Source organism: Limanda limanda, chromosome 5, assembly GCF_963576545.1.
Source record: "Limanda limanda chromosome 5, fLimLim1.1, whole genome shotgun sequence".
Taxonomy (NCBI): domain Eukaryota; kingdom Metazoa; phylum Chordata; class Actinopteri; order Pleuronectiformes; family Pleuronectidae; genus Limanda; species Limanda limanda.
Window position 1 is genome coordinate 27,894,133 of NC_083640.1, and position 27,558 is coordinate 27,921,690.

General features: G+C 38.1%; 50 non-coding genes across 50 annotated transcripts; 31 read left to right on the forward strand and 19 right to left on the reverse strand.

Annotated features, from left to right (window-relative positions):
- The first annotated feature begins 585 nt into the window (after positions 1-585).
- On the forward strand, positions 586-659 carry trnai-aau (transfer RNA isoleucine (anticodon AAU)). Its single transcript has one exon. It is a non-coding gene; the product is annotated as a tRNA-Ile (tRNA).
- Positions 660-1,044: 385 nt separating this feature from the next.
- trnai-aau (transfer RNA isoleucine (anticodon AAU)) lies at positions 1,045-1,118 on the forward strand. Its single transcript has one exon. It is a non-coding gene; the product is annotated as a tRNA-Ile (tRNA).
- Positions 1,119-1,412: 294 nt separating this feature from the next.
- On the reverse strand, positions 1,413-1,485 carry trnar-ucg (transfer RNA arginine (anticodon UCG)). The gene has a single exon. It is a non-coding gene; the product is annotated as a tRNA-Arg (tRNA).
- Positions 1,486-1,744: 259 nt separating this feature from the next.
- Positions 1,745-1,818, forward strand: trnai-aau (transfer RNA isoleucine (anticodon AAU)). Its single transcript has one exon. It is a non-coding gene; the product is annotated as a tRNA-Ile (tRNA).
- Positions 1,819-2,112: 294 nt separating this feature from the next.
- Positions 2,113-2,185, reverse strand: trnar-ucg (transfer RNA arginine (anticodon UCG)). The gene has a single exon. It is a non-coding gene; the product is annotated as a tRNA-Arg (tRNA).
- A 1,382-nt stretch (positions 2,186-3,567) lies between these two features.
- On the forward strand, positions 3,568-3,641 carry trnai-aau (transfer RNA isoleucine (anticodon AAU)). Its single transcript has one exon. It is a non-coding gene; the product is annotated as a tRNA-Ile (tRNA).
- A 386-nt stretch (positions 3,642-4,027) lies between these two features.
- On the forward strand, positions 4,028-4,101 carry trnai-aau (transfer RNA isoleucine (anticodon AAU)). Its single transcript has one exon. It is a non-coding gene; the product is annotated as a tRNA-Ile (tRNA).
- Positions 4,102-4,395: 294 nt separating this feature from the next.
- On the reverse strand, positions 4,396-4,468 carry trnar-ucg (transfer RNA arginine (anticodon UCG)). Its single transcript has one exon. It is a non-coding gene; the product is annotated as a tRNA-Arg (tRNA).
- A 265-nt stretch (positions 4,469-4,733) lies between these two features.
- Positions 4,734-4,807, forward strand: trnai-aau (transfer RNA isoleucine (anticodon AAU)). Its single transcript has one exon. It is a non-coding gene; the product is annotated as a tRNA-Ile (tRNA).
- A 294-nt stretch (positions 4,808-5,101) lies between these two features.
- Positions 5,102-5,174, reverse strand: trnar-ucg (transfer RNA arginine (anticodon UCG)). Its single transcript has one exon. It is a non-coding gene; the product is annotated as a tRNA-Arg (tRNA).
- Positions 5,175-5,439: 265 nt separating this feature from the next.
- trnai-aau (transfer RNA isoleucine (anticodon AAU)) lies at positions 5,440-5,513 on the forward strand. Its single transcript has one exon. It is a non-coding gene; the product is annotated as a tRNA-Ile (tRNA).
- A 385-nt stretch (positions 5,514-5,898) lies between these two features.
- On the forward strand, positions 5,899-5,972 carry trnai-uau (transfer RNA isoleucine (anticodon UAU)). Its single transcript has one exon. It is a non-coding gene; the product is annotated as a tRNA-Ile (tRNA).
- A 294-nt stretch (positions 5,973-6,266) lies between these two features.
- Positions 6,267-6,339, reverse strand: trnar-ucg (transfer RNA arginine (anticodon UCG)). Its single transcript has one exon. It is a non-coding gene; the product is annotated as a tRNA-Arg (tRNA).
- Positions 6,340-7,721: 1,382 nt separating this feature from the next.
- trnai-aau (transfer RNA isoleucine (anticodon AAU)) lies at positions 7,722-7,795 on the forward strand. The gene has a single exon. It is a non-coding gene; the product is annotated as a tRNA-Ile (tRNA).
- A 386-nt stretch (positions 7,796-8,181) lies between these two features.
- Positions 8,182-8,255, forward strand: trnai-aau (transfer RNA isoleucine (anticodon AAU)). Its single transcript has one exon. It is a non-coding gene; the product is annotated as a tRNA-Ile (tRNA).
- Positions 8,256-8,549: 294 nt separating this feature from the next.
- Positions 8,550-8,622, reverse strand: trnar-ucg (transfer RNA arginine (anticodon UCG)). Its single transcript has one exon. It is a non-coding gene; the product is annotated as a tRNA-Arg (tRNA).
- Positions 8,623-9,299: 677 nt separating this feature from the next.
- On the forward strand, positions 9,300-9,373 carry trnai-aau (transfer RNA isoleucine (anticodon AAU)). Its single transcript has one exon. It is a non-coding gene; the product is annotated as a tRNA-Ile (tRNA).
- Positions 9,374-10,004: 631 nt separating this feature from the next.
- On the forward strand, positions 10,005-10,078 carry trnai-aau (transfer RNA isoleucine (anticodon AAU)). The gene has a single exon. It is a non-coding gene; the product is annotated as a tRNA-Ile (tRNA).
- A 754-nt stretch (positions 10,079-10,832) lies between these two features.
- Positions 10,833-10,905, reverse strand: trnar-ucg (transfer RNA arginine (anticodon UCG)). Its single transcript has one exon. It is a non-coding gene; the product is annotated as a tRNA-Arg (tRNA).
- Positions 10,906-11,582: 677 nt separating this feature from the next.
- trnai-aau (transfer RNA isoleucine (anticodon AAU)) lies at positions 11,583-11,656 on the forward strand. The gene has a single exon. It is a non-coding gene; the product is annotated as a tRNA-Ile (tRNA).
- A 293-nt stretch (positions 11,657-11,949) lies between these two features.
- trnar-ucg (transfer RNA arginine (anticodon UCG)) lies at positions 11,950-12,022 on the reverse strand. The gene has a single exon. It is a non-coding gene; the product is annotated as a tRNA-Arg (tRNA).
- A 726-nt stretch (positions 12,023-12,748) lies between these two features.
- Positions 12,749-12,822, forward strand: trnai-aau (transfer RNA isoleucine (anticodon AAU)). Its single transcript has one exon. It is a non-coding gene; the product is annotated as a tRNA-Ile (tRNA).
- Positions 12,823-13,116: 294 nt separating this feature from the next.
- trnar-ucg (transfer RNA arginine (anticodon UCG)) lies at positions 13,117-13,189 on the reverse strand. The gene has a single exon. It is a non-coding gene; the product is annotated as a tRNA-Arg (tRNA).
- Positions 13,190-13,454: 265 nt separating this feature from the next.
- trnai-aau (transfer RNA isoleucine (anticodon AAU)) lies at positions 13,455-13,528 on the forward strand. The gene has a single exon. It is a non-coding gene; the product is annotated as a tRNA-Ile (tRNA).
- Positions 13,529-13,913: 385 nt separating this feature from the next.
- Positions 13,914-13,987, forward strand: trnai-aau (transfer RNA isoleucine (anticodon AAU)). The gene has a single exon. It is a non-coding gene; the product is annotated as a tRNA-Ile (tRNA).
- Positions 13,988-14,281: 294 nt separating this feature from the next.
- On the reverse strand, positions 14,282-14,354 carry trnar-ucg (transfer RNA arginine (anticodon UCG)). The gene has a single exon. It is a non-coding gene; the product is annotated as a tRNA-Arg (tRNA).
- A 677-nt stretch (positions 14,355-15,031) lies between these two features.
- Positions 15,032-15,105, forward strand: trnai-aau (transfer RNA isoleucine (anticodon AAU)). Its single transcript has one exon. It is a non-coding gene; the product is annotated as a tRNA-Ile (tRNA).
- Positions 15,106-15,736: 631 nt separating this feature from the next.
- On the forward strand, positions 15,737-15,810 carry trnai-aau (transfer RNA isoleucine (anticodon AAU)). The gene has a single exon. It is a non-coding gene; the product is annotated as a tRNA-Ile (tRNA).
- Positions 15,811-16,196: 386 nt separating this feature from the next.
- trnai-aau (transfer RNA isoleucine (anticodon AAU)) lies at positions 16,197-16,270 on the forward strand. The gene has a single exon. It is a non-coding gene; the product is annotated as a tRNA-Ile (tRNA).
- A 294-nt stretch (positions 16,271-16,564) lies between these two features.
- On the reverse strand, positions 16,565-16,637 carry trnar-ucg (transfer RNA arginine (anticodon UCG)). Its single transcript has one exon. It is a non-coding gene; the product is annotated as a tRNA-Arg (tRNA).
- A 677-nt stretch (positions 16,638-17,314) lies between these two features.
- trnai-aau (transfer RNA isoleucine (anticodon AAU)) lies at positions 17,315-17,388 on the forward strand. Its single transcript has one exon. It is a non-coding gene; the product is annotated as a tRNA-Ile (tRNA).
- A 631-nt stretch (positions 17,389-18,019) lies between these two features.
- trnai-aau (transfer RNA isoleucine (anticodon AAU)) lies at positions 18,020-18,093 on the forward strand. Its single transcript has one exon. It is a non-coding gene; the product is annotated as a tRNA-Ile (tRNA).
- Positions 18,094-18,847: 754 nt separating this feature from the next.
- trnar-ucg (transfer RNA arginine (anticodon UCG)) lies at positions 18,848-18,920 on the reverse strand. Its single transcript has one exon. It is a non-coding gene; the product is annotated as a tRNA-Arg (tRNA).
- Positions 18,921-19,597: 677 nt separating this feature from the next.
- On the forward strand, positions 19,598-19,671 carry trnai-aau (transfer RNA isoleucine (anticodon AAU)). The gene has a single exon. It is a non-coding gene; the product is annotated as a tRNA-Ile (tRNA).
- A 293-nt stretch (positions 19,672-19,964) lies between these two features.
- trnar-ucg (transfer RNA arginine (anticodon UCG)) lies at positions 19,965-20,037 on the reverse strand. The gene has a single exon. It is a non-coding gene; the product is annotated as a tRNA-Arg (tRNA).
- Positions 20,038-20,763: 726 nt separating this feature from the next.
- Positions 20,764-20,837, forward strand: trnai-aau (transfer RNA isoleucine (anticodon AAU)). The gene has a single exon. It is a non-coding gene; the product is annotated as a tRNA-Ile (tRNA).
- A 294-nt stretch (positions 20,838-21,131) lies between these two features.
- trnar-ucg (transfer RNA arginine (anticodon UCG)) lies at positions 21,132-21,204 on the reverse strand. Its single transcript has one exon. It is a non-coding gene; the product is annotated as a tRNA-Arg (tRNA).
- Positions 21,205-21,881: 677 nt separating this feature from the next.
- trnai-aau (transfer RNA isoleucine (anticodon AAU)) lies at positions 21,882-21,955 on the forward strand. Its single transcript has one exon. It is a non-coding gene; the product is annotated as a tRNA-Ile (tRNA).
- Positions 21,956-22,248: 293 nt separating this feature from the next.
- Positions 22,249-22,321, reverse strand: trnar-ucg (transfer RNA arginine (anticodon UCG)). The gene has a single exon. It is a non-coding gene; the product is annotated as a tRNA-Arg (tRNA).
- A 265-nt stretch (positions 22,322-22,586) lies between these two features.
- On the forward strand, positions 22,587-22,660 carry trnai-aau (transfer RNA isoleucine (anticodon AAU)). Its single transcript has one exon. It is a non-coding gene; the product is annotated as a tRNA-Ile (tRNA).
- Positions 22,661-23,046: 386 nt separating this feature from the next.
- On the forward strand, positions 23,047-23,120 carry trnai-aau (transfer RNA isoleucine (anticodon AAU)). Its single transcript has one exon. It is a non-coding gene; the product is annotated as a tRNA-Ile (tRNA).
- A 294-nt stretch (positions 23,121-23,414) lies between these two features.
- On the reverse strand, positions 23,415-23,487 carry trnar-ucg (transfer RNA arginine (anticodon UCG)). Its single transcript has one exon. It is a non-coding gene; the product is annotated as a tRNA-Arg (tRNA).
- Positions 23,488-24,156: 669 nt separating this feature from the next.
- trnai-aau (transfer RNA isoleucine (anticodon AAU)) lies at positions 24,157-24,230 on the forward strand. Its single transcript has one exon. It is a non-coding gene; the product is annotated as a tRNA-Ile (tRNA).
- A 631-nt stretch (positions 24,231-24,861) lies between these two features.
- On the forward strand, positions 24,862-24,935 carry trnai-aau (transfer RNA isoleucine (anticodon AAU)). The gene has a single exon. It is a non-coding gene; the product is annotated as a tRNA-Ile (tRNA).
- A 386-nt stretch (positions 24,936-25,321) lies between these two features.
- On the forward strand, positions 25,322-25,395 carry trnai-aau (transfer RNA isoleucine (anticodon AAU)). The gene has a single exon. It is a non-coding gene; the product is annotated as a tRNA-Ile (tRNA).
- A 294-nt stretch (positions 25,396-25,689) lies between these two features.
- Positions 25,690-25,762, reverse strand: trnar-ucg (transfer RNA arginine (anticodon UCG)). The gene has a single exon. It is a non-coding gene; the product is annotated as a tRNA-Arg (tRNA).
- A 259-nt stretch (positions 25,763-26,021) lies between these two features.
- trnai-aau (transfer RNA isoleucine (anticodon AAU)) lies at positions 26,022-26,095 on the forward strand. Its single transcript has one exon. It is a non-coding gene; the product is annotated as a tRNA-Ile (tRNA).
- A 294-nt stretch (positions 26,096-26,389) lies between these two features.
- Positions 26,390-26,462, reverse strand: trnar-ucg (transfer RNA arginine (anticodon UCG)). Its single transcript has one exon. It is a non-coding gene; the product is annotated as a tRNA-Arg (tRNA).
- A 259-nt stretch (positions 26,463-26,721) lies between these two features.
- trnai-aau (transfer RNA isoleucine (anticodon AAU)) lies at positions 26,722-26,795 on the forward strand. The gene has a single exon. It is a non-coding gene; the product is annotated as a tRNA-Ile (tRNA).
- Positions 26,796-27,089: 294 nt separating this feature from the next.
- trnar-ucg (transfer RNA arginine (anticodon UCG)) lies at positions 27,090-27,162 on the reverse strand. The gene has a single exon. It is a non-coding gene; the product is annotated as a tRNA-Arg (tRNA).
- Positions 27,163-27,558: the final 396 nt, after the last annotated feature.

Below are 27,558 nucleotides of genomic sequence, written 5' to 3' on the forward strand. Positions count from 1 at the left end.
GTGTTTGTTCTTTCACTATTATTGCCAGTATCCTCCCCAAGTTGTGAACAATAACATGCTATTTTAAAGCACAAAGGGTCTTGAACCCCTGAGATTTTAAATAGAAAAGCAACTTTATACAGTGAGATGTGTTTTGGTCTTAGTCAATTGTTGGTGAGCTTTTTTTCATTGTGTGTACACCACATCCAGCATTTAATTTTTTACTTAAGGCACTACAATGTAGATATTTTTGTAAATTGAGGAACATTCAACCACGAATGGACTCGAACCCTCAATCTTCTGATTCGAAGTCAGACGCCTTGTCCATTAGGCCACTTGGTCTTAGTGCTCTGTTGTCAGGTTTAACGTAGAGCGATCCAATCATTGATTAAAGCTTCTCTGAATTTAAATACATGACCGAAAGATTGATCCATGAAATATCTTACTTTATATAAGTTTTTTGTAACCATGTGTATGTGTATGTGTACAAAATATCTCAATAAGGCATAGTGAGTCGTTTACTTAATCATACTACACTTCTACTGTGGTTTTCCCTGTGCAAAGGAACAGTGGAATAATAAATGGAGTCTATCCTCACTATATTGTGGCCGGTTAGCTCAGATGGTCAGAGCGTGGTGCTAATAACGCCAAGGTCATGGGTTCAATCCCCATACTGGCCAGTTGTTTGTGACGAATGCAATGGCATTTCACGAAAAAAACATGTGTGTTTGTTCTTTCACTATTATTGCCAATATCCTCCCCAAGTTGTGAACAATAATATGCAATTTAAAGCACAAAGGGTCTTGAACCCCTGAGATTTGAAATAGAAAAGCAACTTTATACAGTAAGATGCGTTTTGGTCTTAGTCAATTGTTGGTGAGCTTTTTTTCATTGTGTGTACACCACATCCAGCATTTCATTTTTACTTAAGGCACTACAATGTAGATATTTGTGTAAATTGTGGAACATTCAACGACAAAGGGACTCGAATCCTCAATCTTCTGATTCAAAGTCAGACGCCTTGTCCATTAGGCCACGTGGTCTTAGTTCTCTTCACTACATTGTGGCCGGTTAGCTCAGATGGTCAGAGCGTGGTGCTAATAACGCCAAGGTCATGGGTTCAAGCCCCATACTGGCCAGTTGTTTGTAACGAATGCAATGCCATTTCATCAAAAAAACAGCCTTGTGTTTGATCTCTCACTGTTATTGCCAGATTCCTCTCCAAGTAGTGAACAATAACATGCTATTTTAAAGCACAAAGGGTCTTGAACCCATGAGAGTTTAAATAGAAAAGCAACTTTATACAGTAAGATGTGTTTTGGTCTTAGTCAATTGTTGGTGAGCTTTTTTTCATTGTGTGTACACCACATCCAGCATTTAATTTTTTACTTAAGGCACTACAATGTATATATTTTTGTAAATTGAGGAACATTCAACCACGAAGGGACTCGAACCCTCAATCTTCTGATTCGAAGTCAGACGCCTTGTCCATTAGGCCACGTGGTCTTAGTGCTCTGTTGTCAGGTTTAACGTAGAGCGATCCAATCATTGATTAAAGCTTCTCTGAATTTAAATACATGACCGAAAGATTGATCCATGAAATATCTTACTTTATATACGTTTTTTGTAACCATGTGTATGTGTACAAAATATCTCAATAAGGCATAGTGAGTCGTTTACTAAATCATACTGCACTTCTACTGTGGTTTTCCCTGTGCAAAAGGAACAGTGGAATAATAAATGGAGTCTATCCTCACTGTATTGTGGCCGGTTAGCTCAGATGGTCAGAGCGTGGTGCTAATAACGCCAAGGTCATGGGTTCAAGCCCCATACTGGCCAGTTGTTTGTAACGAATGCAATGCCATTTCATCAAAAAAACAGCCTTGTGTTTGATCTCTCACTGTTATTGCCAGATTCCTCTCCAAGTAGTGAACAATAACATGCTATTTTAAAGCACAAAGGGTCTTGAACCCATGAGAGTTTAAATAGAAAAGCAACTTTATACAGTAAGATGTGTTTTGGTCTTAGTCAATTGTTGGTGAGCTTTTTTTCATTGTGTGTACACCACAACCAGCATTTAATTTTTTACTTAAGGCACTACAATGTATATATTTATGTAAATTGAGGAACATTCAACCACGAAGGGACTCGAACCCTCAATCTTCTGATTCGAAGTCAGACGCCTTGTCCATCAGGCCACGTGGTCTTAGTGCTCTGTTGTCAGGTTTAACGTAGAGCGATCCAATCATTGATTAAAGCTTCTCTGAATTTAAATACATGACCGAAAGATTGATCCATGAAATATCTTACTTTATATAAGTTTTTTGTAACCATGTGTATGTGTACAAAATATCTCAATAAGGCATAGTGAGTCGTTTACTAAATCCTATTGCACTTCTACTGTGGTTTTCCCTGTGCAAAATGAACAGTGGAATAATAAATGGAGTATATCCTCACTATATCGTGGCCGGTTAGCTCAGATGGTCAGAGCGTGGTGCTAATAACGCCAAGGTCATATGCATACTGGCCAGTTGTTTGTAACGTCTGCAATGCCATTTCACCAAAAAAAACATGTGTTTGTTCTTTCACTATTATTGCCAGTATCCTCCCCAAGTTGTGAACAATAATATGCTATTTTAAAGCACAAAGGGTCTTGAACCCCTGAGATTTGAAATAGAAAAGCAACTTTATACAGTAAGATGGGTTTTGGTCTTAGTCAATTGTTGGTGAGCTTTTTTTCATTGTGTGTACACCACATCCAGCATTTAATTTTTTACTTAAGGCACTACACTGTAGATATTTGTTACTGCCCTTTTACTGTTGTTCACCCTGTGCAAAATGAACACTGGACAAATGAATGGAGTCTATTTTCACTTATTTTGTGGCCGGTTAGCTCAGATGGTCAGAGCATGGTGCTAATAACGCCAAGGTCATGGGTTCAATCCCCATACTGGCCAGTTGTTTGTAACGTCTGCAATGCCATTTCACCAAAAAAAACATGTGTGTTTGTTCTTTCACTATTATTGCCAGTATCCTCCCCAAGTTGTGAACAATAACATGCTATTTTAAAGCACAAAGGGTCTTGAACCCCTGAGATTTTAAATAGAAAAGCAACTTTATACAGTGAGATGTGTTTTGGTCTTAGTCAATTGTTGGTGAGCTTTTTTTCATTGTGTGTACACCACATCCAGCATTTAATTTTTTACTTAAGGCACTACAATGTAGATATTTTTGTAAATTGAGGAACATTCAACCACGAATGGACTCGAACCCTCAATCTTCTGATTCGAAGTCAGACGCCTTGTCCATTAGGCCACTTGGTCTTAGTGCTCTGTTGTCAGGTTTAACGTAGAGCGATCCAATCATTGATTAAAGCTTCTCTGAATTTAAATACATGACCGAAAGATTGATCCATGAAATATCTTACTTTATATAAGTTTTTTGTAACCATGTGTATGTGTATGTGTACAAAATATCTCAATAAGGCATAGTGAGTCGTTTACTTAATCATACTACACTTCTACTGTGGTTTTCCCTGTGCAAAAGGAACAGTGGAATAATAAATGGAGTCTATCCTCACTATATTGTGGCCGGTTAGCTCAGATGGTCAGAGCGTGGTGCTAATAACGCCAAGGTCATGGGTTCAATCCCCATACTGGCCAGTTGTTTGTGACGAATGCAATGGCATTTCACCAAAAAAAACATGTGTGTTTGTTCTTTCACTATTATTGCCAATATCCTCCCCAAGTTGTGAACAATAATATGCAATTTAAAGCACAAAGGGTCTTGAACCCCTGAGATTTGAAATAGAAAAGCAACTTTATACAGTAAGATGCGTTTTGGTCTTAGTCAATTGTTGGTGAGCTTTTTTTCATTGTGTGTACACCACATCCAGCATTTCATTTTTACTTAAGGCACTACAATGTAGATATTTGTGTAAATTGTGGAACATTCAACCACAAAGGGACTCGAATCCTCAATCTTCTGATTCAAAGTCAGACGCCTTGTCCATTAGGCCACGTGGTCTTAGTTCTCTTCACTACATTGTGGCCGGTTAGCTCAGATGGTCAGAGCGTGGTGCTAATAACGCCAAGGTCATGGGTTCAAGCCCCATACTGGCCAGTTGTTTGTAACGAATGCAATGCCATTTCATCAAAAAAACAGCCTTGTGTTTGATCTCTCACTGTTATTGCCAGATTCCTCTCCAAGTAGTGAACAATAACATGCTATTTTAAAGCACAAAGGGTCTTGAACCCATGAGAGTTTAAATAGAAAAGCAACTTTATACAGTAAGATGTGTTTTGGTCTTAGTCAATTGTTGGTGAGCTTTTTTTCATTGTGTGTACACCACATCCAGCATTAAATTTTTTACTTAAGGCACTACAATGTAGATATTTTTGTAAATTGAGGAACATTCAACCACGAAGGGACTCGAACCCTCAATCTTCTGATTCGAAGTCAGACGCCTTGTCCATTAGGCCACTTGGTCTTAGTGCTCTGTTGTCAGGTTTAACGTAGAGCGATCCAATCATTGATTAAAGCTTCTCTGAATTTAAATACATGACCGAAAGATTGATCCATGAAATATCTTACTTTATATAAGTTTTTTGTAACCATGTGTATGTGTATGTGTACAAAATATCTCAATAAGGCATAGTGAGTCGTTTACTTAATCATACTACACTTCTACTGTGGTTTTCCCTGTGCAAAAGGAACAGTGGAATAATAAATGGAGTCTATCCTCACTATATTGTGGCCGGTTAGCTCAGATGGTCAGAGCGTGGTGCTAATAACGCCAAGGTCATGGGTTCAAGCCCCATACTGGCCAGTTGTTTGTAACGAATGCAATGCCATTTCATCAAAAAAACAGCCTTGTGTTTGATCTCTCACTGTTATTGCCAGATTCCTCTCCAAGTAGTGAACAATAACATGCTATTTTAAAGCACAAAGGGTCTTGAACCCATGAGAGTTTAAATAGAAAAGCAACTTTATACAGTAAGATGTGTTTTGGTCTTAGTCAATTGTTGGTGAGCTTTTTTTCATTGTGTGTACACCACATCCAGCATTAAATTTTTTACTTAAGGCACTACAATGTAGATATTTTTGTAAATTGAGGAACATTCAACCACGAAGGGACTCGAACCCTCAATCTTCTGATTCGAAGTCAGACGCCTTGTCCATTAGGCCACTTGGTCTTAGTGCTCTGTTGTCAGGTTTAACGTAGAGCGATCCAATCATTGATTAAAGCTTCTCTGAATTTAAATACATGACCGAAAGATTGATCCATGAAATATCTTACTTTATATAAGTTTTTTGTAACCATGTGTATGTGTATGTGTACAAAATATCTCAATAAGGCATAGTGAGTCGTTTACTTAATCATACTACACTTCTACTGTGGTTTTCCCTGTGCAAAAGGAACAGTGGAATAATAAATGGAGTCTATCCTCACTATATTGTGGCCGGTTAGCTCAGATGGTCAGAGCGTGGTGCTAATAACGCCAAGGTCATGGGTTCAATCCCCATACTGGCCAGTTGTTTGTGACGAATGCAATGGCATTTCACGAAAAAAACATGTGTGTTTGTTCTTTCACTATTATTGCCAATATCCTCCCCAAGTTGTGAACAATAATATGCAATTTAAAGCACAAAGGGTCTTGAACCCCTGAGATTTGAAATAGAAAAGCAACTTTATACAGTAAGATGCGTTTTGGTCTTAGTCAATTGTTGGTGAGCTTTTTTTCATTGTGTGTACACCACATCCAGCATTTCATTTTTACTTCAGGCACTACAATGTAGATATTTGTGTAAATTGTGGAACATTCAACCACAAAGGGACTCGAATCCTCAATCTTCTGATTCAAAGTCAGACGCCTTGTCCATTAGGCCACGTGGTCTTAGTTCTCTTCACTACATTGTGGCCGGTTAGCTCAGATGGTCAGAGCGTGGTGCTTATAACGCCAAGGTCATGGGTTCAAGCCCCATACTGGCCAGTTGTTTGTAACGAATGCAATGCCATTTCATCAAAAAAACAGCCTTGTGTTTGATCTCTCACTGTTATTGCCAGATTCCTCTCCAAGTAGTGAACAATAACATGCTATTTTAAAGCACAAAGGGTCTTGAACCCATGAGAGTTTAAATAGAAAAGCAACTTTATACAGTAAGATGTGTTTTGGTCTTAGTCTATTGTTGGTGAGCTTTTTTTCATTGTGTGTACACCACATCCAGCATTAAATTTTTTACTTAAGGCACTACAATGTAGATATTTTTGTAAATTGAGAAACATTCAACCACGAAGGGACTCGAACCCTCAATCTTCTGATTCGAAGTCAGACGCCTTGTCCATTAGGCCACGTGGTCTTAGTGCTCTGTTGTCAGGTTTAACGTAGAGCGATCCAATCATTGATTCAAGCTTCTCTGAATTTAAATACATGACCGAAAGATTGATCCATGAAATATCTTACTTTATATACGTTTTTTGTAACCATGTGTATGTGTACAAAATATCTCAATAAGGCATAGTGAGTCGTTTACTAAATCATATTGCACTTCTACTGTGGTTTTCCCTGTGCAAAATGAACAGTGGAATAATAAATGGAGTATATCCTCACTATATCGTGGCCGGTTAGCTCAGATGGTCAGAGCGTGGTGCTAATAACGCCAAGGTCATATGCATACTGGCCAGTTGTTTGTAACGTCTGCAATGCCATTTCACCAAAAAAAACATGTGTTTGTTCTTTCACTATTATTGCCAGTATCCTCCCCAAGTTGTGAACAATAATATGCTATTTTAAAGCACAAAGGGTCTTGAACCCCTGAGATTTGAAATAGAAAAGCAACTTTATACAGTAAGATGTGTTTTGGTCTTAGTCAATTGTTGGTGAGCTTTTTTTCATTGTGTGTACACCACATCCAGCATTTAATTTTTTACTTAAGGCACTACACTGTAGATATTTGTTACTGCCCTTTTACTGTTGTTCACCCTGTGCAAAATGAACACTGGACAAATGAATGGAGTCTATTTTCACTTATTTTGTGGCCGGTTAGCTCAGATGGTCAGAGCATGGTGCTAATAACGCCAAGGTCATGGGTTCAATCCCCATACTGGCCAGTTGTTTGTAACGTCTGCAATGCCATTTCACCAAAAAAAACATGTGTGTTTGTTCTTTCACTATTATTGCCAGTATCCTCCCCAAGTTGTGAACAATAACATGCTATTTTAAAGCACAAAGGGTCTTGAACCCCTGAGATTTTAAATAGAAAAGCAACTTTATACAGTGAGATGTGTTTTGGTCTTAGTCAATTGTTGGTGAGCTTTTTTTCATTGTGTGTACACCACATCCATCATTTAATTTTTTACTTAAGGCACTACAATGTAGATATTTTTGTAAATTGAGGAACATTCAACCACGAATGGACTCGAACCCTCAATCTTCTGATTCGAAGTCAGACGCCTTGTCCATTAGGCCACTTGGTCTTAGTGCTCTGTTGTCAGGTTTAACGTAGAGCGATCCAATCATTGATTAAAGCTTCTCTGAATTTAAATACATGACCGAAAGATTGATCCATGAAATATCTTACTTTATATAAGTTTTTTGTAACCATGTGTATGTGTATGTGTACAAAATATCTCAATAAGGCATAGTGAGTCGTTTACTTAATCATACTACACTTCTACTGTGGTTTTCCCTGTGCAAAAGGAACAGTGGAATAATAAATGGAGTCTATCCTCACTATATTGTGGCCGGTTAGCTCAGATGGTCAGAGCGTGGTGCTAATAACGCCAAGGTCATGGGTTCAATCCCCATACTGGCCAGTTGTTTGTGACGAATGCAATGGCATTTCACCAAAAAAAACATGTGTGTTTGTTCTTTCACTATTATTGCCAATATCCTCCCCAAGTTGTGAACAATAATATGCAATTTAAAGCACAAAGGGTCTTGAACCCCTGAGATTTGAAATAGAAAAGCAACTTTATACAGTAAGATGCGTTTTGGTCTTAGTCAATTGTTGGTGAGCTTTTTTTCATTGTGTGTACACCACATCCAGCATTTCATTTTTACTTAAGGCACTACAATGTAGATATTTGTGTAAATTGTGGAACATTCAACCACAAAGGGACTCGAATCCTCAATCTTCTGATTCAAAGTCAGACGCCTTGTCCATTAGGCCACGTGGTCTTAGTTCTCTTCACTACATTGTGGCCGGTTAGCTCAGATGGTCAGAGCGTGGTGCTAATAACGCCAAGGTCATGGGTTCAAGCCCCATACTGGCCAGTTGTTTGTAACGAATGCAATGCCATTTCATCAAAAAAACAGCCTTGTGTTTGATCTCTCACTGTTATTGCCAGATTCCTCTCCAAGTAGTGAACAATAACATGCTATTTTAAAGCACAAAGGGTCTTGAACCCATGAGAGTTTAAATAGAAAAGCAACTTTATACAGTAAGATGTGTTTTGGTCTTAGTCAATTGTTGGTGAGCTTTTTTTCATTGTGTGTACACCACATCCAGCATTAAATTTTTTACTTAAGGCACTACAATGTAGATATTTTTGTAAATTGAGGAACATTCAACCACGAAGGGACTCGAACCCTCAATCTTCTGATTCGAAGTCAGACGCCTTGTCCATTAGGCCACGTGGTCTTAGTGCTCTGTTGTCAGGTTTAACGTAGAGCGATCCAATCATTGATTCAAGCTTCTCTGAATTTAAATACATGACCGAAAGATTGATCCATGAAATATCTTACTTTATATACGTTTTTTGTAACCATGTGTATGTGTACAAAATATCTCAATAAGGCATAGTGAGTCGTTTACTAAATCATATTGCACTTCTACTGTGGTTTTCCCTGTGCAAAATGAACAGTGGAATAATAAATGGAGTATATCCTCACTATATTGTGGCCGGTTAGCTCAGATGGTCAGAGCGTGGTGCTAATAACGCCAAGGTCATATGCATACTGGCCAGTTGTTTGTAACGTCTGCAATGCCATTTCACCAAAAAAAACATGTGTTTGTTCTTTCACTATTATTGCCAGTATCCTCCCCAAGTTGTGAACAATAATATGCTATTTTAAAGCACAAAGGGTCTTGAACCCCTGAGATTTGAAATAGAAAAGCAACTTTATACAGTAAGATGTGTTTTGGTCTTAGTCAATTGTTGGTGAGCTTTTTTTCATTGTGTGTACACCACATCCAGCATTTAATTTTTTACTTAAGGCACTACACTGTAGATATTTGTTACTGCCCTTTTACTGTTGTTCACCCTGTGCAAAATGAACACTGGACAAATGAATGGAGTCTATTTTCACTTATTTTGTGGCCGGTTAGCTCAGATGGTCAGAGCATGGTGCTAATAACGCCAAGGTCATGGGTTCAATCCCCATACTGGCCAGTTGTTTGTAACGTCTGCAATGCCATTTCACCAAAAAAAACATGTGTGTTTGTTCTTTCACTATTATTGCCAGTATCCTCCCCAAGTTGTGAACAATAACATGCTATTTTAAAGCACAAAGGGTCTTGAACCCCTGAGATTTTAAATAGAAAAGCAACTTTATACAGTGAGATGTGTTTTGGTCTTAGTCAATTGTTGGTGAGCTTTTTTTCATTGTGTGTACACCACATCCAGCATTTAATTTTTTACTTAAGGCACTACAATGTAGATATTTTTGTAAATTGAGGAACATTCAACCACGAATGGACTCGAACCCTCAATCTTCTGATTCGAAGTCAGACGCCTTGTCCATTAGGCCACTTGGTCTTAGTGCTCTGTTGTCAGGTTTAACGTAGAGCGATCCAATCATTGATTAAAGCTTCTCTGAATTTAAATACATGACCGAAAGATTGATCCATGAAATATCTTACTTTATATAAGTTTTTTGTAACCATGTGTATGTGTATGTGTACAAAATATCTCAATAAGGCATAGTGAGTCGTTTACTTAATCATACTACACTACTACTGTGGTTTTCCCTGTGCAAAAGGAACAGTGGAATAATAAATGGAGTCTATCCTCACTATATTGTGGCCGGTTAGCTCAGATGGTCAGAGCGTGGTGCTAATAACGCCAAGGTCATGGGTTCAATCCCCATACTGGCCAGTTGTTTGTGACGAATGCAATGGCATTTCACCAAAAAAAACATGTGTGTTTGTTCTTTCACTATTATTGCCAATATCCTCCCCAAGTTGTGAACAATAATATGCAATTTAAAGCACAAAGGGTCTTGAACCCCTGAGATTTGAAATAGAAAAGCAACTTTATACAGTAAGATGCGTTTTGGTCTTAGTCAATTGTTGGTGAGCTTTTTTTCATTGTGTGTACACCACATCCAGCATTTCATTTTTACTTAAGGCACTACAATGTAGATATTTGTGTAAATTGTGGAACATTCAACCACAAAGGGACTCGAATCCTCAATCTTCTGATTCAAAGTCAGACGCCTTGTCCATTAGGCCACGTGGTCTTAGTTCTCTTCACTACATTGTGGCCGGTTAGCTCAGATGGTCAGAGCGTGGTGCTAATAACGCCAAGTTCATGGGTTCAAGCCCCATACTGGCCAGTTGTTTGTAACGAATGCAATGCCATTTCATCAAAAAAACAGCCTTGTGTTTGATCTCTCACTGTTATTGCCAGATTCCTCTCCAAGTAGTGAACAATAACATGCTATTTTAAAGCACAAAGGGTCTTGAACCCATGAGAGTTTAAATAGAAAAGCAACTTTATACAGTAAGATGTGTTTTGGTCTTAGTCAATTGTTGGTGAGCTTTTTTTCATTGTGTGTACACCACATCCAGCATTTAATTTTTTACTTAAGGCACTACAATGTATATATTTTTGTAAATTGAGGAACATTCAACCACGAAGGGACTCGAACCCTCAATCTTCTGATTCGAAGTCAGACGCCTTGTCCATTAGGCCACGTGGTCTTAGTGCTCTGCTGTCAGGTTTAACGTAGAGCGATCCAATCATTGATTAAAGCTTCTCTGAATTTAAATACATGACCGAAAGATTGATCCATGAAATATCTTACTTTATATACGTTTTTTGTAACCATGTGTATGTGTACAAAATATCTCAATAAGGCATAGTGAGTCGTTTACTAAATCATATTGCACTTCTACTGTGGTTTTCCCTGTGCAAAATGAACAGTGGAATAATAAATGGAGTCTATCCTCACTATATTGTGGCCGGTTAGCTTAGATGGTCAGAGCGTGGTGCTAATAACGCCAAGGTCATATGCATACTGGCTAGTTGTTTGTAACGTCTGCAATGCCATTTCACCAAAAAAAACATGTGTTTGTTCTTTCACTATTATTGCCAGTATCCTCCCCAAGTTGTGAACAATAATATGCTATTTTAAAGCACAAAGGGTCTTGAACCCCTGAGATTTGAAATAGAAAAGCAACTTTATACAGTAAGATGTGTTTTGGTCTTAGTCAATTGTTGGTGAGCTTTTTTTTCATTGTGTGTACACCACATCCAGCATTTAATTTTTTACTTAATCACTACACTGTAGATATTTGTTACTGCCCTTTTACTGTTGTTCACCCTGTGCAAAATGAACACTGGACAAATGAATGGAGTCTATTTTCACTTATTTTGTGGCCGGTTAGCTCAGATGGTCAGAGCATGGTGCTAATAACGCCAAGGTCATGGGTTCAATCCCCATACTGGCCAGTTGTTTGTAACGTCTGCAATGCCATTTCACCAAAAAAAACATGTGTGTTTGTTCTTTCACTATTATTGCCAGTATCCTCCCCAAGTTGTGAACAATAACATGCTATTTTAAAGCACAAAGGGTCTTGAACCCCTGAGATTTTAAATAGAAAAGCAACTTTATACAGTGAGATGTGTTTTGGTCTTAGTCAATTGTTGGTGAGCTTTTTTTCATTGTGTGTACACCACATCCAGCATTTAATTTTTTACTTAAGGCACTACAATGTAGATATTTTTGTAAATTGAGGAACATTCAACCACGAATGGACTCGAACCCTCAATCTTCTGATTCGAAGTCAGACGCCTTGTCCATTAGGCCACGTGGTCTTAGTGCTCTGTTGTCAGGTTTAACGTAGAGCGATCCAATCATTGATTAAAGCTTCTCTGAATTTAAATACATGACCGAAAGATTGATCCATGAAATATCTTACTTTATATAAGTTTTTTGTAACCATGTGTATGTTTATGTGTACAAAATATCTCAATAAGGCATAGTGAGTCGTTTACTTAATCATACTACACTTCTACTGTTGTTCACCCTGTGCAAAATGAACACTGGACAAATGAATGGAGTCTATTTTCACTTATTTTGTGGCCGGTTAGCTCAGATGGTCAGAGCATGGTGCTAATAAAGCCAAGGTCATGGGTTCAATCCCCATACTGGCCAGTTGTTTGTAACGTCTGCAATGCCATTTCACCAAAAAAAACATTTGTGTTTGTTCTTTCACTATTATTGCCAATATCCTCCCCAAGTTGTGAACAATAATATGCAATTTAAAGCACAAAGGGTCTTGAACCCCTGAGATTTGAAATAGAAAAGCAACTTTATACAGTAAGATGCGTTTTGGTCTTAGTCAATTGTTGGTGAGCTTTTTTTCATTGTGTGTACACCACATCCAGCATTTCATTTTTACTTAAGGCACTACAATGTAGATATTTGTGTAAATTGTGGAACATTCAACCACAAAGGGACTCGAATCCTCAATCTTCTGATTCAAAGTCAGACGCCTTGTCCATTAGGCCACGTGGTCTTAGTTCTCTTCACTGTATTGTGGCCGGTTAGCTCAGATGGTCAGAGCGTGGTGCTAATAACGCCAAGGTCATGGGTTCAAGCCCCATACTGGCCAGTTGTTTGTAACGAATGCAATGCCATTTCATCAAAAAAACAGCCTTGTGTTTGATCTCTCACTGTTATTGCCAGATTCCTCTCCAAGTAGTGAACAATAACATGCTATTTTAAAGCACAAAGGGTCTTGAACCCATGAGAGTTTAAATAGAAAAGCAACTTTATACAGTAAGATGTGTTTTGGTCTTAGTCAATTGTTGGTGAGCTTTTTTTCATTGTGTGTACACCACATCCAGCATTTAATTTTTTACTTAAGGCACTACAATGTATATATTTTTGTAAATTGAGGAACATTCAAACACGAAGGGACTCGAACCCTCAATCTTCTGATTCGAAGTCAGACGCCTTGTCCATTAGGCCACGTGGTCTTAGTGCTCTGTTGTCAGGTTTAACGTAGAGCGATCCAATCATTGATTAAAGCTTCTCTGAATTTAAATACATGACCGAAAGATTGATCCATGAAATATCTTACTTTATATAAGTTTTTTGTAACCATGTGTATGTGTATGTGTACAAAATATCTCAATAAGGCATAGTGAGTCGTTTACTTAATCATACTACACTTCTACTGTGGTTTTCCCTGTGCAAAAGGAACAGTGGAATAATAAATGGAGTCTATCCTCACTATATTGTGGCCGGTTAGCTCAGATGGTCAGAGCGTGGTGCTAATAACGCCAAGGTCATGGGTTCAATCCCCATACTGGCCAGTTGTTTGTGACGAATGCAATGGCATTTCACGAAAAAAACATGTGTGTTTGTTCTTTCACTATTATTGCCAATATCCTCCCCAAGTTGTGAACAATAATATGCAATTTAAAGCACAAAGGGTCTTGAACCCCTGAGATTTGAAATAGAAAAGCAACTTTATACAGTAAGATGCGTTTTGGTCTTAGTCAATTGTTGGTGAGCTTTTTTTCATTGTGTGTACACCACATCCAGCATTTCATTTTTACTTCAGGCACTACAATGTAGATATTTGTGTAAATTGTGGAACATTCAACCACAAAGGGACTCGAATCCTCAATCTTCTGATTCAAAGTCAGACGCCTTGTCCATTAGGCCACGTGGTCTTAGTTCTCTTCACTACATTGTGGCCGGTTAGCTCAGATGGTCAGAGCGTGGTGCTAATAACGCCAAGGTCATGGGTTCAAGCCCCATACTGGCCAGTTGTTTGTAACGAATGCAATGCCATTTCATCAAAAAAACAGCCTTGTGTTTGATCTCTCACTGTTATTGCCAGATTCCTCTCCAAGTAGTGAACAATAACATGCTATTTTAAAGCACAAAGGGTCTTGAACCCATGAGAGTTTAAATAGAAAAGCAACTTTATACAGTAAGATGTGTTTTGGTCTTAGTCTATTGTTGGTGAGCTTTTTTTCATTGTGTGTACACCACATCCAGCATTAAATTTTTTACTTAAGGCACTACAATGTAGATATTTTTGTAAATTGAGAAACATTCAACCACGAAGGGACTCGAACCCTCAATCTTCTGATTCGAAGTCAGACGCCTTGTCCATTAGGCCACGTGGTCTTAGTGCTCTGTTGTCAGGTTTAACGTAGAGCGATCCAATCATTGATTCAAGCTTCTCTGAATTTAAATACATGACCGAAAGATTGATCCATGAAATATCTTACTTTATATACGTTTTTTGTAACCATGTGTATGTGTACAAAATATCTCAATAAGGCATAGTGAGTCGTTTACTAAATCATATTGCACTTCTACTGTGGTTTTCCCTGTGCAAAATGAACAGTGGAATAATAAATGGAGTATATCCTCACTATATCGTGGCCGGTTAGCTCAGATGGTCAGAGCGTGGTGCTAATAACGCCAAGGTCATATGCATACTGGCCAGTTGTTTGTAACGTCTGCAATGCCATTTCACCAAAAAAAACATGTGTTTGTTCTTTCACTATTATTGCCAGTATCCTCCCCAAGTTGTGAACAATAATATGCTATTTTAAAGCACAAAGGGTCTTGAACCCCTGAGATTTGAAATAGAAAAGCAACTTTATACAGTAAGATGTGTTTTGGTCTTAGTCAATTGTTGGTGAGCTTTTTTTCATTGTGTGTACACCACATCCAGCATTTAATTTTTTACTTAAGGCACTACACTGTAGATATTTGTTACTGCCCTTTTACTGTTGTTCACCCTGTGCAAAATGAACACTGGACAAATGAATGGAGTCTATTTTCACTTATTTTGTGGCCGGTTAGCTCAGATGGTCAGAGCATGGTGCTAATAACGCCAAGGTCATGGGTTCAATCCCCATACTGGCCAGTTGTTTGTAACGTCTGCAATGCCATTTCACCAAAAAAAACATGTGTGTTTGTTCTTTCACTATTATTGCCAGTATCCTCCCCAAGTTGTGAACAATAACATGCTATTTTAAAGCACAAAGGGTCTTGAACCCCTGAGATTTTAAATAGAAAAGCAACTTTATACAGTGAGATGTGTTTTGGTCTTAGTCAATTGTTGGTGAGCTTTTTTTCATTGTGTGTACACCACATCCAGCATTTAATTTTTTACTTAAGGCACTACAATGTAGATATTTTTGTAAATTGAGGAACATTCAACCACGAATGGACTCGAACCCTCAATCTTCTGATTCGAAGTCAGACGCCTTGTCCATTAGGCCACTTGGTCTTAGTGCTCTGTTGTCAGGTTTAACGTAGAGCGATCCAATCATTGATTAAAGCTTCTCTGAATTTAAATACATGACCGAAAGATTGATCCATGAAATATCTTACTTTATATAAGTTTTTTGTAACCATGTGTATGTGTATGTGTACAAAATATCTCAATAAGGCATAGTGAGTCGTTTACTTAATCATACTACACTTCTACTGTGGTTTTCCCTGTGCAAAAGGAACAGTGGAATAATAAATGGAGTCTATCCTCACTATATTGTGGCCGGTTAGCTCAGATGGTCAGAGCGTGGTGCTAATAACGCCAAGGTCATGGGTTCAATCCCCATACTGGCCAGTTGTTTGTGACGAATGCAATGGCATTTCACCAAAAAAAACATGTGTGTTTGTTCTTTCACTATTATTGCCAATATCCTCCCCAAGTTGTGAACAATAATATGCAATTTAAAGCACAAAGGGTCTTGAACCCCTGAGATTTGAAATAGAAAAGCAACTTTATACAGTAAGATGCGTTTTGGTCTTAGTCAATTGTTGGTGAGCTTTTTTTCATTGTGTGTACACCACATCCAGCATTTCATTTTTACTTAAGGCACTACAATGTAGATATTTGTGTAAATTGTGGAACATTCAACCACAAAGGGACTCGAATCCTCAATCTTCTGATTCAAAGTCAGACGCCTTGTCCATTAGGCCACGTGGTCTTAGTTCTCTTCACTACATTGTGGCCGGTTAGCTCAGATGGTCAGAGCGTGGTGCTAATAACGCCAAGGTCATGGGTTCAAGCCCCATACTGGCCAGTTGTTTGTAACGAATGCAATGCCATTTCATCAAAAAAACAGCCTTGTGTTTGATCTCTCACTGTTATTGCCAGATTCCTCTCCAAGTAGTGAACAATAACATGCTATTTTAAAGCACAAAGGGTCTTGAACCCATGAGAGTTTAAATAGAAAAGCAACTTTATACAGTAAGATGTGTTTTGGTCTTAGTCAATTGTTGGTGAGCTTTTTTTCATTGTGTGTACACCACATCCAGCATTAAATTTTTTACTTAAGGCACTACAATGTAGATATTTTTGTAAATTGAGGAACATTCAACCACGAAGGGACTCGAACCCTCAATCTTCTGATTCGAAGTCAGACGCCTTGTCCATTAGGCCACGTGGTCTTAGTGCTCTGTTGTCAGGTTTAACGTAGAGCGATCCAATCATTGATTCAAGCTTCTCTGAATTTAAATACATGACCGAAAGATTGATCCATGAAATATCTTACTTTATATACGTTTTTTGTAACCATGTGTATGTGTACAAAATATCTCAATAAGGCATAGTGAGTCGTTTACTAAATCATATTGCACTTCTACTGTGGTTTTCCCTGTGCAAAATGAACAGTGGAATAATAAATGGAGTATATCCTCACTATATTGTGGCCGGTTAGCTCAGATGGTCAGAGCGTGGTGCTAATAACGCCAAGGTCATATGCATACTGGCCAGTTGTTTGTAACGTCTGCAATGCCATTTCACCAAAAAAAACATGTGTTTGTTCTTTCACTATTATTGCCAGTATCCTCCCCAAGTTGTGAACAATAATATGCTATTTTAAAGCACAAAGGGTCTTGAACCCCTGAGATTTGAAATAGAAAAGCAACTTTATACAGTAAGATGTGTTTTGGTCTTAGTCAATTGTTGGTGAGCTTTTTTTCATTGTGTGTACACCACATCCAGCATTTAATTTTTTACTTAAGGCACTACACTGTAGATATTTGTTACTGCCCTTTTACTGTTGTTCACCCTGTGCAAAATGAACACTGGACAAATGAATGGAGTCTATTTTCACTTATTTTGTGGCCGGTTAGCTCAGATGGTCAGAGCATGGTGCTAATAACGCCAAGGTCATGGGTTCAATCCCCATACTGGCCAGTTGTTTGTAACGTCTGCAATGCCATTTCACCAAAAAAAACATGTGTGTTTGTTCTTTCACTATTATTGCCAGTATCCTCCCCAAGTTGTGAACAATAACATGCTATTTTAAAGCACAAAGGGTCTTGAACCCCTGAGATTTTAAATAGAAAAGCAACTTTATACAGTGAGATGTGTTTTGGTCTTAGTCAATTGTTGGTGAGCTTTTTTTCATTGTGTGTACACCACATCCAGCATTTAATTTTTTACTTAAGGCACTACAATGTAGATATTTTTGTAAATTGAGGAACATTCAACCACGAATGGACTCGAACCCTCAATCTTCTGATTCGAAGTCAGACGCCTTGTCCATTAGGCCACTTGGTCTTAGTGCTCTGTTGTCAGGTTTAACGTAGAGCGATCCAATCATTGATTAAAGCTTCTCTGAATTTAAATACATGACCGAAAGATTGATCCATGAAATATCTTACTTTATATAAGTTTTTTGTAACCATGTGTATGTGTATGTGTACAAAATATCTCAATAAGGCATAGTGAGTCGTTTACTTAATCATACTACACTACTACTGTGGTTTTCCCTGTGCAAAAGGAACAGTGGAATAATAAATGGAGTCTATCCTCACTATATTGTGGCCGGTTAGCTCAGATGGTCAGAGCGTGGTGCTAATAACGCCAAGGTCATGGGTTCAATCCCCATACTGGCCAGTTGTTTGTGACGAATGCAATGGCATTTCACCAAAAAAAACATGTGTGTTTGTTCTTTCACTATTATTGCCAATATCCTCCCCAAGTTGTGAACAATAATATGCAATTTAAAGCACAAAGGGTCTTGAACCCCTGAGATTTGAAATAGAAAAGCAACTTTATACAGTAAGATGCGTTTTGGTCTTAGTCAATTGTTGGTGAGCTTTTTTTCATTGTGTGTACACCACATCCAGCATTTCATTTTTACTTAAGGCACTACAATGTAGATATTTGTGTAAATTGTGGAACATTCAACCACAAAGGGACTCGAATCCTCAATCTTCTGATTCAAAGTCAGACGCCTTGTCCATTAGGCCACGTGGTCTTAGTTCTCTTCACTACATTGTGGCCGGTTAGCTCAGATGGTCAGAGCGTGGTGCTAATAACGCCAAGTTCATGGGTTCAAGCCCCATACTGGCCAGTTGTTTGTAACGAATGCAATGCCATTTCATCAAAAAAACAGCCTTGTGTTTGATCTCTCACTGTTATTGCCAGATTCCTCTCCAAGTAGTGAACAATAACATGCTATTTTAAAGCACAAAGGGTCTTGAACCCATGAGAGTTTAAATAGAAAAGCAACTTTATACAGTAAGATGTGTTTTGGTCTTAGTCAATTGTTGGTGAGCTTTTTTTCATTGTGTGTACACCACATCCAGCATTTAATTTTTTACTTAAGGCACTACAATGTATATATTTTTGTAAATTGAGGAACATTCAACCACGAAGGGACTCGAACCCTCAATCTTCTGATTCGAAGTCAGACGCCTTGTCCATTAGGCCACGTGGTCTTAGTGCTCTGCTGTCAGGTTTAACGTAGAGCGATCCAATCATTGATTAAAGCTTCTCTGAATTTAAATACATGACCGAAAGATTGATCCATGAAATATCTTACTTTATATACGTTTTTTGTAACCATGTGTATGTGTACAAAATATCTCAATAAGGCATAGTGAGTCGTTTACTAAATCATATTGCACTTCTACTGTGGTTTTCCCTGTGCAAAATGAACAGTGGAATAATAAATGGAGTCTATCCTCACTATATTGTGGCCGGTTAGCTTAGATGGTCAGAGCGTGGTGCTAATAACGCCAAGGTCATATGCATACTGGCTAGTTGTTTGTAACGTCTGCAATGCCATTTCACCAAAAAAAACATGTGTTTGTTCTTTCACTATTATTGCCAGTATCCTCCCCAAGTTGTGAACAATAATATGCTATTTTAAAGCACAAAGGGTCTTGAACCCCTGAGATTTGAAATAGAAAAGCAACTTTATACAGTAAGATGTGTTTTGGTCTTAGTCAATTGTTGGTGAGCTTTTTTTTCATTGTGTGTACACCACATCCAGCATTTAATTTTTTACTTAATCACTACACTGTAGATATTTGTTACTGCCCTTTTACTGTTGTTCACCCTGTGCAAAATGAACACTGGACAAATGAATGGAGTCTATTTTCACTTATTTTGTGGCCGGTTAGCTCAGATGGTCAGAGCATGGTGCTAATAACGCCAAGGTCATGGGTTCAATCCCCATACTGGCCAGTTGTTTGTAACGTCTGCAATGCCATTTCACCAAAAAAAACATGTGTGTTTGTTCTTTCACTATTATTGCCAGTATCCTCCCCAAGTTGTGAACAATAACATGCTATTTTAAAGCACAAAGGGTCTTGAACCCCTGAGATTTTAAATAGAAAAGCAACTTTATACAGTGAGATGTGTTTTGGTCTTAGTCAATTGTTGGTGAGCTTTTTTTCATTGTGTGTACACCACATCCAGCATTTAATTTTTTACTTAAGGCACTACAATGTAGATATTTTTGTAAATTGAGGAACATTCAACCACGAATGGACTCGAACCCTCAATCTTCTGATTCGAAGTCAGACGCCTTGTCCATTAGGCCACGTGGTCTTAGTGCTCTGTTGTCAGGTTTAACGTAGAGCGATCCAATCATTGATTAAAGCTTCTCTGAATTTAAATACATGACCGAAAGATTGATCCATGAAATATCTTACTTTATATAAGTTTTTTGTAACCATGTGTATGTTTATGTGTACAAAATATCTCAATAAGGCATAGTGAGTCGTTTACTTAATCATACTACACTTCTACTGTTGTTCACCCTGTGCAAAATGAACACTGGACAAATGAATGGAGTCTATTTTCACATATTTTGTGGCCGGTTAGCTCAGATGGTCAGAGCATGGTGCTAATAAAGCCAAGGTCATGGGTTCAATCCCCATACTGGCCAGTTGTTTGTAACGTCTGCAATGCCATTTCACCAAAAAAAACATTTGTGTTTGTTCTTTCACTATTATTGCCAATATCCTCCCCAAGTTGTGAACAATAATATGCAATTTAAAGCACAAAGGGTCTTGAACCCCTGAGATTTGAAATAGAAAAGCAACTTTATACAGTAAGATGCGTTTTGGTCTTAGTCAATTGTTGGTGAGCTTTTTTTCATTGTGTGTACACCACATCCAGCATTTCATTTTTACTTAAGGCACTACAATGTAGATATTTGTGTAAATTGTGGAACATTCAACCACAAAGGGACTCGAATCCTCAATCTTCTGATTCAAAGTCAGACGCCTTGTCCATTAGGCCACGTGGTCTTAGTTCTCTTCACTACATTGTGGCCGGTTAGCTCAGATGGTCAGAGCGTGGTGCTAATAACGCCAAGGTCATGGGTTCAAGCCCCATACTGGCCAGTTGTTTGTAACGAATGCAATGCCATTTCATCAAAAAAACAGCCTTGTGTTTGATCTCTCACTGTTATTGCCAGATTCCTCTCCAAGTAGTGAACAATAACATGCTATTTTAAAGCACAAAGGGTCTTGAACCCATGAGAGTTTAAATAGAAAAGCAACTTTATACAGTAAGATGTGTTTTGGTCTTAGTCAATTGTTGGTGAGCTTTTTTTCATTGTGTGTACACCACATCCAGCATTTAATTTTTTACTTAAGGCACTACAATGTATATATTTTTGTAAATTGAGGAACATTCAAACACGAAGGGACTCGAACCCTCAATCTTCTGATTCGAAGTCAGACGCCTTGTCCATTAGGCCACGTGGTCTTAGTGCTCTGTTGTCAGGTTTAACGTAGAGCGATCCAATCATTGATTAAAGCTTCTCTGAATTTAAATACATGACCGAAAGATTGATCCATGAAATATCTTACTTTATATACGTTTTTTGTAACCATGTGTATGTGTACAAAATATCTCAATAAGGCATAGTGAGTCGTTTACTAAATCATATTGCACTTCTACTGTGGTTTTCCCTGTGCAAAATGAACAGTGGAATAATAAATGGAGTCTATCCTCACTATATTGTGGCCGGTTAGCTCAGATGGTCAGAGCGTGGTGCTAATAACGCCAAGGTCATATGCATACTGGCCAGTTGTTTGTAACGTCTGCAATGCCATTTCACCAAAAAAAACATGTGTTTGTTCTTTCACTATTATTGCCAGTATCCTCCCCAAGTTGTGAACAATAATATGCTATTTTAAAGCACAAAGGGTCTTGAACCCCTGAGATTTGAAATAGAAAAGCAACTTTATACAGTAAGATGTGTTTTGGTCTTAGTCAATTGTTGGTGAGCTTTTTTTCATTGTGTGTACACCACATCCAGCATTTAATTTTTTACTTAAGGCACTACACTGTAGATATTTGTTACTGCCCTTTTACTGTTGTTCACCCTGTGCAAAATGAACACTGGACAAATGAATGGAGTCTATTTTCACTTATTTTGTGGCCGGTTAGCTCAGATGGTCAGAGCATGGTGCTAATAACGCCAAGGTCATGGGTTCAATCCCCATACTGGCCAGTTGTTTGTAACGTCTGCAATGCCATTTCACCAAAAAAAACATGTGTGTTTGTTCTTTCACTATTATTGCCAGTATCCTCCCCAAGTTGTGAACAATAACATGCTATTTTAAAGCACAAAGGGTCTTGAACCCCTGAGATTTTAAATAGAAAAGCAACTTTATACAGTGAGATGTGTTTTGGTCTTAGTCAATTGTTGGTGAGCTTTTTTTCATTGTGTGTACACCACATCCAGCATTTAATTTTTTACTTAAGGCACTACAATGTAGATATTTTTGTAAATTGAGGAACATTCAACCACGAATGGACTCGAACCCTCAATCTTCTGATTCGAAGTCAGACGCCTTGTCCATTAGGCCACGTGGTCTTAGTGCTCTGTTGTCAGGTTTAACGTAGAGCGATCCAATCATTGATTTAAGCTTCTCTGAATTTAAATACATGACCGAAAGATTGATCCATGAAATATCTTACTTTATATAAGTTTTTTGTAACCATGTGTATGTGTATGTGTACAAAATATCTCAATAAGGCATAGTGAGTCGTTTACTTAATCATACTACACTTCTACTGTGGTTTTCCCTGTGCAAAAGGAACAGTGGAATAATAAATGGAGTCTATCCTCACTATATTGTGGCCGGTTAGCTCAGATGGTCAGAGCGTGGTGCTAATAACGCCAAGGTCATGGGTTCAATCCCCATACTGGCCAGTTGTTTGTGACGAATGCAATGGCATTTCACCAAAAAAAACATGTGTGTTTGTTCTTTCACTATTATTTCCAATATCCTCCCCAAGTTGTGAACAATAATATGCAATTTAAAGCACAAAGGGTCTTGAACCCCTGAGATTTGAAATAGAAAAGCAACTTTATACAGTAAGATGCGTTTTGGTCTTAGTCAATTGTTGGTGAGCTTTTTTTCATTGTGTGTACACCACATCCAGCATTTCATTTTTACTTAAGGCACTACAATGTAGATATTTGTGTAAATTGTGGAACATTCAACGACAAAGGGACTCGAATCCTCAATCTTCTGATTCAAAGTCAGACGCCTTGTCCATTAGGCCACGTGGTCTTAGTTCTCTTCACTACATTGTGGCCGGTTAGCTCAGATGGTCAGAGCGTGGTGCTAATAACGCCAAGGTCATGGGTTCAAGCCCCATACTGGCCAGTTGTTTGTAACGAATGCAATGCCATTTCATCAAAAAAACAGCCTTGTGTTTGATCTCTCACTGTTATTGCCAGATTCCTCTCCAAGTAGTGAACAATAACATGCTATTTTAAAGCACAAAGGGTCTTGAACCCATGAGAGTTTAAATAGAAAAGCAACTTTATACAGTAAGATGTGTTTTGGTCTTAGTCAATTGTTGGTGAGCTTTTTTTCATTGTGTGTACACCACATCCAGCATTAAATGTTTTACTTAAGGCACTACAATGTAGATATTTTTGTAAATTGAGGAACATTCAACCACGAAGGGACTCGAACCCTCAATCTTCTGATTCGAAGTCAGACGCCTTGTCCATTAGGCCACGTGGTCTTAGTGCTCTGTTGTCAGGTTTAACGTAGAGCGATCCAATCATTGATTCAAGCTTCTCTGAATTTAAATACATGATTGATCCATGAAATATCTTACTTTATATACGTTTTTTGTAACCATGTGTATGTGTACAAAATATCTCAATAAGGCATAGTGAGTCGTTTACTAAATCATATTGCACTTCTACTGTGGTTTTCCCTGTGCAAAATGAACAGTGGAATAATAAATGGAGTATATCCTCACTATATTGTGGCCGGTTAGCTCAGATGGTCAGAGCGTGGTGCTAATAACGCCAAGGTCATATGCATACTGGCCAGTTGTTTGTAACGTCTGCAATGCCATTTCACCAAAAAAAACATGTGTTTGTTCTTTCACTATTATTGCCAGTATCCTCCCCAAGTTGTGAACAATAATATGCTATTTTAAAGCACAAAGGGTCTTGAACCCCTGAGATTTGAAATAGAAAAGCAACTTTATACAGTAAGATGTGTTTTGGTCTTAGTCAATTGTTGGTAAGCTTCTTTTCATTGTGTGTACACCACATCCAGCATTTAATTTTTTACTTAAGGCACTACACTGTAGATATTTGTTACTGCCCTTTTACTGTTGTTCACCCTGTGCAAAATGAACACTGGACAAATGAATGGAGTCTATTTTCACTTATTTTGTGGCCGGTTAGCTCAGATGGTCAGAGCATGGTGCTAATAACGCCAAGGTCATGGGTTCAATCCCCATACTGGCCAGTTGTTTGTAACGTCTTCAATGCCATTTCACCAAAAAAAACATGTGTGTTTGTTCTTTCACTATTATTGCCAGTATCCTCCCCAAGTTGTGAACAATAACATGCTATTTTAAAGCATAAAGGGTCTTGAACCCCTGAGATTTTAAATAGAAAAGCAACTTTATACAGTGAGATGTGTTTTGGTCTTAGTCAATTGTTGGTGAGCTTTTTTTCATTGTGTGTACACCACATCCAGCATTTAATTTTTTACTTAAGGCACTACAACGTAGATATTTTTGTAAATTGAGGAACATTCAACCACGAATGGACTCGAACCCTCAATCTTCTGATTCGAAGTCAGACGCCTTGTCCATTAGGCCACTTGGTCTTAGTGCTCTGTTGTCAGGTTTAACGTAGAGCGATCCAATCATTGATTAAAGCTTCTCTGAATTTAAATACATGACCGAAAGATTGATCCATGAAATATCTTACTTTATATAAGTTTTTTGTAACCATGTGTATGTGTATGTGTACAAAATATCTCAATAAGGCATAGTGAGTCGTTTACTTAATCATACTACACTTCTACTGTGGTTTTCCCTGTGCAAAAGGAACAGTGGAATAATAAATGGAGTCTATCCTCACTATATTGTGGCCGGTTAGCTCAGATGGTCAGAGCGTGGTGCTAATAACGCCAAGGTCATGGGTTCAATCCCCATACTGGCCAGTTGTTTGTGACGAATGCAATGGCATTTCACCAAAAAAAACATTTGTGTTTGTTCTTTCACTATTATTGCCAATATCCTCCCCAAGTTGTGAACAATAATATGCAATTTAAAGCACAAAGGGTCTTGAACCCCTGAGATTTGAAATAGAAAAGCAACTTTATACAGTAAGATGCGTTTTGGTCTTAGTCAATTGTTGGTGAGCTTTTTTTCATTGTGTGTACACCACATCCAGCATTTCATTTTTACTTAAGGCACTACAATGTAGATATTTGTGTAAATTGTGGAACATTCAACCACAAAGGGACTCGAATCCTCAATCTTCTGATTCAAAGTCAGACGCCTTGTCCATTAGGCCACGTGGTCTTAGTTCTCTTCACTACATTGTGGCCGGTTAGCTCAGATGGTCAGAGCGTGGTGCTAATAACGCCAAGGTCATGGGTTCAAGCCCCATACTGGCCAGTTGTTTGTAACGAATGCAATGCCATTTCATCAAAAAAACAGCCTTGTGTTTGATCTCTCACTGTTATTGCCAGATTCCTCTCCAAGTAGTGAACAATAACATGCTATTTTAAAGCACAAAGGGTCTTGAACCCATGAGAGTTTAAATAGAAAAGCAACTTTATACAGTAAGATGTGTTTTGGTCTTAGTCAATTGTTGGTGAGCTTTTTTTCATTGTGTGTACACCACATCCAGCATTTAATTTTTTACTTAAGGCACTACAATGTATATATTTTTGTAAATTGAGGAACATTCAACCACGAAGGGACTCGAACCCTCAATCTTCTGATTCGAAGTCAGACGCCTTGTCCATTAGGCCACGTGGTCTTAGTGCTCTGTTGTCAGGTTTAACGTAGAGCGATCCAATCATTGATTAAAGCTTCTCTGAATTTAAATACATGACCGAAAGATTGATCCATGAAATATCTTACTTTATATACGTTTTTTGTAACCATGTGTATGTGTACAAAATATCTCAATAAGGCATAGTGAGTCGTTTACTAAATCATACTGCACTTCTACTGTGGTTTTCCCTGTGCAAAAGGAACAGTGGAATAATAAATGGAGTCTATCCTCACTGTATTGTGGCCGGTTAGCTCAGATGGTCAGAGCGTGGTGCTAATAACGCCAAGGTCATGGGTTCAAGCCCCATACTGGCCAGTTGTTTGTAACGAATGCAATGCCATTTCATCAAAAAAACAGCCTTGTGTTTGATCTCTCACTGTTATTGCCAGATTCCTCTCCAAGTAGTGAACAATAACATGCTATTTTAAAGCACAAAGGGTCTTGAACCCATGAGAGTTTAAATAGAAAAGCAACTTTATACAGTAAGATGTGTTTTGGTCTTAGTCAATTGTTGGTGAGCTTTTTTTCATTGTGTGTACACCACATCCAGCATTTAATTTTTTACTTAAGGCACTACAATGTATATATTTTTGTAAATTGAGGAACATTCAACCACGAAGGGACTCGAACCCTCAATCTTCTGATTCGAAGTCAGACGCCTTGTCCATTAGGCCACGTGGTCTTAGTGCTCTGTTGTCAGGTTTAACGTAGAGCGATCCAATCATTGATTAAAGCTTCTCTGAATTTAAATACATGACCGAAAGATTGATCCATGAAATATCTTACTTTATATACGTTTTTTGTAACCATGTGTATGTGTACAAAATATCTCAATAAGGCATAGTGAGTCGTTTACTAAATCATACTGCACTTCTACTGTGGTTTTCCCTGTGCAAAAGGAACAGTGGAATAATAAATGGAGTCTATCCTCACTGTATTGTGGCCGGTTAGCTCAGATGGTCAGAGCGTGGTGCTAATAACGCCAAGGTCATGGGTTCAAGCCCCATACTGGCCAGTTGTTTGTAACGAATGCAATGCCATTTCATCAAAAAAACAGCCTTGTGTTTGATCTCTCACTGTTATTGCCAGATTCCTCTCCAAGTAGTGAACAATAACATGCTATTTTAAAGCACAAAGGGTCTTGAACCCATGAGAGTTTAAATAGAAAAGCAACTTTATACAGTAAGATGTGTTTTGGTCTTAGTCAATTGTTGGTGAGCTTTTTTTCATTGTGTGTACACCACATCCAGCATTTAATTTTTTACTTAAGGCACTACAATGTATATATTTTTGTAAATTGAGGAACATTCAACCACGAATGGACTCGAACCCTCAATCTTCTGATTCGAAGTCAGACGCCTTGTCCATTAGGCCACGTGGTCTTAGTGCTCTGTTGTCAGGTTTAACGTAGAGCGATCCAATCATTGATTAAAGCTTCTCTGAATTTAAATACATGACCGAAAGATTGATCCATGAAATATCTTACTTTATATACGTTTTTTGTAACCATGTGTATGTGTACAAAATATCTCAATAAGGCATAGTGAGTCGTTTACTAAATCATATTGCACTTCTACTGTGGTTTTCCCTGTGCAAAATGAACAGTGGAATAATAAATGGAGTCTATCCTCACTATATTGTGGCCGGTTAGCTCAGATGGTCAGAGCGTGGTGCTAATAACGCCAAGGTCATATGCATACTGGCCAGTTGTTTGTAACGTCTGCAATGCCATTTCACCAAAAAAAACATGTGTTTGTTCTTTCACTATTATTGCCAGT